Here is a 5,317-nt window from a genome sequence, read left to right as displayed (position 1 = left end):
CCTCGACTTCGCCGAGCACCGCAGCCAGGCGGCCAAGATCAAGGTCAACCCCCGCGGCAACCTCTGGGCCACAGGTACCGCTGGCGAGGGACACGGACGCGCGGGGCACGGAGCCCTCCCGGCAACCCTATGCCGCTGCCTGCAGGGAGACCCCTGCTCCCCTCGGGACCCCGCAGGGCGGAGGGGGATGCTGATAGGCGTGGGGTAAGCGGGAGAAGACCTGGGCAGGGAAAGGGCAACCTCCTTGCATGTCTCTTGGTGACACGTCCGGCACTGCTGCAATCCCAGAGATCCCAGGAGGGAGCACAGCACAGGAGGGGGAAGTTTCCCCGAAGTCCCACGTGGAACGAGGACCTGGGATTTCGGGGGTTCTCCTTACTTTGATGTACTCGGCTGACTCATTAGGTTTGCTCTGTGCTTGTTGCCTTATGTCAGTATGAGGTAGTGGATAACAGCTGCTCCACAGCCTCTGCCCCCTGTGCTTGTGCAGACACCCAAATGCATTTGTTGCAGGTCACTTCATGGGGAAGAAGAGTGTCACGGGCTCCCCGCACCTGGAACCGCCAGAGGAGCCTGCAGTGCCCATGGTGTTTGGTCCCTCTCTCAGAGCTTTGCTGGAGGACATGATGGAACTGCTTACCCGTGAGCTCCTGAAAATCCTCTTGCAAGAGAGACTTTTGTATGAGAATCAAGGAAAATACGACCTCACTGACCAGGTGAATACTAAGACAGATGGGAATGTACAGAACAGGGAGGTGGTGGTGATCTCTAATCTGCAACAGCCAGCTTTGCTGGAGATGGGAGCATCTGAGCTGCTAGAGGTGTATGCCCCCCATTCTACTCCTGTTAACCCTCCTTAAACCACTTCTTAACACCAGTCATAAACGGACAGAGAGGTCTTCCTAGGCATGTGCCTAGCTGGGCAGTGGCTAGTAGTCCCGAATGCTTGGGTAGAGTGTGAGGATGAGCAAGAGATCCTGCGATGGAACTGTAGCAGTGGTGATCTCTAGACCAGGGTTTGCTAATAAACTTCTAGGTCTTCCTTGGCCAGATGCAGACGAGAATGGCTGGCCGCTGTGGCTATGAAGAAAGGTCCCCTTTTCCAGTCGCTGTAGGGACTGGGAAATTCTTCTCCTCTATTTCTTTGGAGAGAGGCCAAGAGGGACACAGCTCCATATGTAAAGGGAAAGGAGTCCATCCTGCGAAGAGGTCTTGGGTTTCTTATACCCCCACTTTGGGTATGTGTTGCTGTGGTCAGGATCCCTCATTACTGAGCAGCACATAGCTCTGTGTGCTTGCCTGGTAGAGGGGGAGGTGTGTTAGTCATGCTGCTGCAGAATGGGTCTCGGGGAGCAGGCAAGAGCTCCAGTAGTCCTGCTGTGCACAAGCAGATTGTCAGTCTTGGTGTGGCTTTTGCCTAATAGCTCACACAACTCCTAACAGAAAACCTGCCCCTGGGAGCAATGCACACACACAGACCCTTAGTCTGGGTGGTGCTGCTGTCAGTCACCTCGTGCATGCTTCCCTGGTGTCTCACCCTTTCTAGTCACTGCAGGAAGTAACTGAGTGCCTAAAAGGGATGAAATTCTCTTAAGTGGGTCCTATATATGCTGTCCCACTGAGCTTCTGTACTCGAGGAGCTATTCAGTAACACTGCACACAGGTAAAACTATTTCTGTTATCCAGGTGTAGGCAGTGCTGGCTCCTCTTTGCTTTTTTGGGAAGGCACAGCTGAAGCACAGTTGCAGGGTTGTAAGCCTGAGTGGCACTGATTGTTCACGTGCCTCCTTGACTCGGTTTCAGTAGACTAAGGCAAACCAAGGCTTTCCAAGAGGGCTTTCTCCCATCAGGATATTGCTGAGCATGAGCTGAAGACACCCTTAAGATGCTGTGTGCTGTGACTGCTGCACTGCTGTGGCTTTTGCTGCTTGGATGCAGCTGAAAGGGGAGAGAGGGCTGTGGAGGTCCTGGACCTTTCTCATTCCTCCCTGGGGAGCCTTTGAGGAGAAGGGTGTTTGCTGCATTACCTGCCCAAGGTGATGGAAGAGCTGGTGGATATGCCACTCTGCCTTGTCCACTAAGATGTTTGTGAGCATGTGGTGTGGATTTGATAGGTGGTCCCTGTCGCTCTCTTCTGTGTATGTAAGTTGTATCGTCACGGCTCACAGTGCAGACGTGTTTGGGTGGAGCCTGCCTCCAGCACTGGTGGTGTGCCTTAAGGCTGCCAGCTGGGTGCTGGTGCCCTCCAGCACTCACTGCTAGGACTCAAAGGCAGGTCCTGGCCAGGGGTAGCACCCAGCACTGGACATCAGCCCTTGGCGTGTGTGTGCTGGGTGTCAAAGCTCATCACTTTGAAATCAGTGATTTAATCACTGTCCCAGTGCCTCCGTGGTGGGAGATGGGATGCCCTGAACACATGGCATCACAGCTTAAGTGCCTGATGTGCAGCTGGCTCATACCCCTCACCTTTTCCCAGCCTCCTGTTCTCCTTAGCCAGTGCCCTGGTGTGCTCATCCTCTTGGTGGCTATGGAGACCTTATTGGGTGATAGGTCTGGTTCTGCCCTTGTCCTGAGCACTTCATGAAACTCACCTCCTGCCTTCCTGCTCCTTTCTTCACCACCCATTCCTCAGAGCATCCTTGCTTCTGAGCTGCTGGTTGTTATTACAGGACTGCTTCTTCTGGTGCTTTGAGTGCTGTCTGTGTTCTACTTTCTGTGGGACCTTATTTTTCTTGCTTCTGGGGGTGACACAGTGCTAATGCAAACTCCTGCCACCCTGGAAACTTTTCCCCTCAGTGTGACTTGTTGGAGCCTGTGCTTGAACTGGTCTATGTGCTGTGTTCGCCACCTGACTGATAAGCTGTTCAATAGCTCTGCTCTGTGAAACTCTCTGCCCCCAGCTCAGGATCTGTCACTTGCATCTCAACTCAATTTAGAAAAACAAAGATGCTTCTCCCTTCCTTGGGCTCCCCTGGTCAGCAAGGCAGTAATGAATGTGCTTTCCAAGTGCTGCTCTGCTGCTGCAGCACACAGGATCAGAGGAACTTTGATTGACTTTTGTTGAAAAACCCAGTGGGCTTTTCCTTTTCTGAGGGTGTCACTGATCATTCACAAGTGGGTTCTTGCATTCTGTGGGGCGCTTCTAGGCATGAAATAAACCCCAGAGCTTAGTCTTTTTGCCTGCCCTTCCTTCACATGGATTAGTCCTGCTTGCTGCCCTTTGTTTTTTTTCTCAGGATGTTTCCCATCCCTTTGCAAGACAGGAGCCCACGCAGTGGTCCATGCTTGTGATGGCAGAAGTTACACAGTGCAGAAGGGCTTTGCAAACTGGGGTTTCTGTTTTGTCCATTTAACCACATGTGGCAGGCAGGGCTCAGCTCTCAATGTGCTGGGGCTTCATGGTGTTCATCTTGTTGCTATGTGTGACCAGGATTTGGCTGGCAGAGGAGGATTGTCACCATGCCTTGTCACCTTCTTGGGTGTATGACAGTATTTCTGCAGGAGACAGGGCGAGACCATGTGTGGAGTGGAATAGCTCCAGGGGTGTGGCGAGAGCCCCTCTGCATGAGGGTAGATGCTGCGCTGTGCAGCTCTGGGACCTCTGGGCAGTACTCAAATCCCAGAAAATCCCCCTGTAACAATTCCTTGCTGTGGTTTGTGTCTCTTTGCCTTCTCTGCTGAATCGGGCCTTGAGGCTGTTCTTTTTTCTGAAGCACAGCCTCAGCAGGTTGGTGAAGTTTGTTTCTGATGTCCGTCAGCTGTGGTGCAGCTGGTGGAGCACAGGATGGGAGGCAGGAACCAGGCTTCTGTCTCCTATCTTTTCCTTCTCATGTGCTGTCCCCAGCCATCCCTGAAAGTGGTCCAGTATGGGACACTTTTCTGGTCTTCTGCCCCGTGGTACCCACAGATGATATTGGTGGAAGCAGTGTATGAGTGTTTTCACCCGTGTGCCTTTTCTTGTAGGAGACAGGGCTTTTAACAAAGGTGCTGGAGAAGTATTTTTCAAGCTGAGGAAATACAGCCGTGGAGGATGAGGTCTGCAGCTTGGCCATGCATGGCACACAGAGGAGAGCATCGTGCTTGTGGGTAGCAACATCACTTTTTATTTATTCTTGCTGTAATACTGTTTCTAGTGAGTGCTTGTGTGAAAGCAGAGCCTCCCTGTATATTGCCTGTGTGTTTTCTGTATTCCTCATGTCTGATGCACCCCTGGGAATAAAACTGGCTCTTTGCACAGACCAGATCCGACCTTTCTGTGGGTGTGGGGAGGGTTGTGCAGGGAGCATGGGGAGAGGGAGTAGCTCAGTGGGTGATGGAGGGAAGCTCCTGGCCCTCAGCAGCCAGGAGAGGGGTGGATTCAGTCCCTGCAGCCTCTGCTCACTGAAGGAGACCTGAACTGCTCCATGACAAAATTACAAGCTTGGTTGAGCTTATTCCACCACTCACTCCTGGAGCATCTTTATAACCCTCTTTGCTGGAAAGGTTAGCAGCGTTACAAAAAGTATCTTGGTCATGACATTGCTGGGATTTCTGATTCAAGCAGTGTCCCTGTCTTGTGGGACCCAAGGCTCGTTGGCCTTGGCTTACTTCTTGAACCTTCGGCTGTCCCTCGTGTGCTGATCACTAAACACTCGCCCTGTTTATGTGCCTGGTTTGGGATGGCTGCTTGGTGTACCTTCACCCTGTGCATGTAGTCAAGCACTCACAGGGGCAGAGGTTGAGTTTGGTGGGTAAAACCCGAATGTCTTACAACTCGATTACTCCAAACATTGCCTTCAAGACCTGGTGCTCCCTATTAAATGCCCCAGTGCTATGGCCCTTCATCCTTCAAGAGAGCAGGACCAAGCTAGGAGGGAGTTTTCTAGGAAGCATGTAATGATGGTTCAGATCATGCCAAGCATGATCTCTGCCTCACTGGAGCAGTTGCACAGCGGCAGCCCTGGGGGAGAGCATCACCTTGCTGCCTCTTGGAGCCCTCCCAGGTTCTCCAACCTGCTGCTGAACAACCACCTCCTAGCACCACAGCAGCCTCTGTTCCCTTTTTGTGTCCTTCATGGTCTCCAACCCACCAGCTTCACTACGAGAGGTGTCTCACTGTCCTTCTGCAGTCACTTCAGCCCAGGACTGCAGAACCCATCCTCCAACCTATGTTGTTTTGCCTGGGCTTGCTGTTGTGTGCTGGGATATGGGTGACCCCCAGCTAGCCTTTCATTAGCTGTAGCAAAGCCTTGGCTTAAAACTAATTATAAGCAAGAAAAATAATGACATAAAGTATTGTGCTTGACACTGGAGCAGACCAGATGCCCCTCAGCCAGCA

The 5,317-nt window shown here is 52.3% G+C and overlaps 1 long non-coding RNA gene across 1 annotated transcript; it reads left to right on the top strand.

The window, feature by feature from the left end:
- The first annotated feature begins 6 nt into the window (after nt 1-6).
- On the top strand, nt 7-4,240 carry LOC104404840. The gene is made up of 3 exons (XR_719907.1): nt 7-74; nt 514-716; nt 3,964-4,240. It is a non-coding gene; the product is annotated as an uncharacterized LOC104404840 (long non-coding RNA).
- Nucleotides 4,241-5,317: the final 1,077 nt, after the last annotated feature.

The sequence above is a fragment of the Nestor notabilis genome, unplaced genomic scaffold (assembly GCF_000696875.1).
Source record: "Nestor notabilis isolate BGI_N333 unplaced genomic scaffold, ASM69687v1 scaffold9754, whole genome shotgun sequence".
NCBI lineage: Eukaryota > Metazoa > Chordata > Aves > Psittaciformes > Psittacidae > Nestor > Nestor notabilis.
This window is presented reverse-complemented; position numbering and strand designations above follow the sequence as displayed.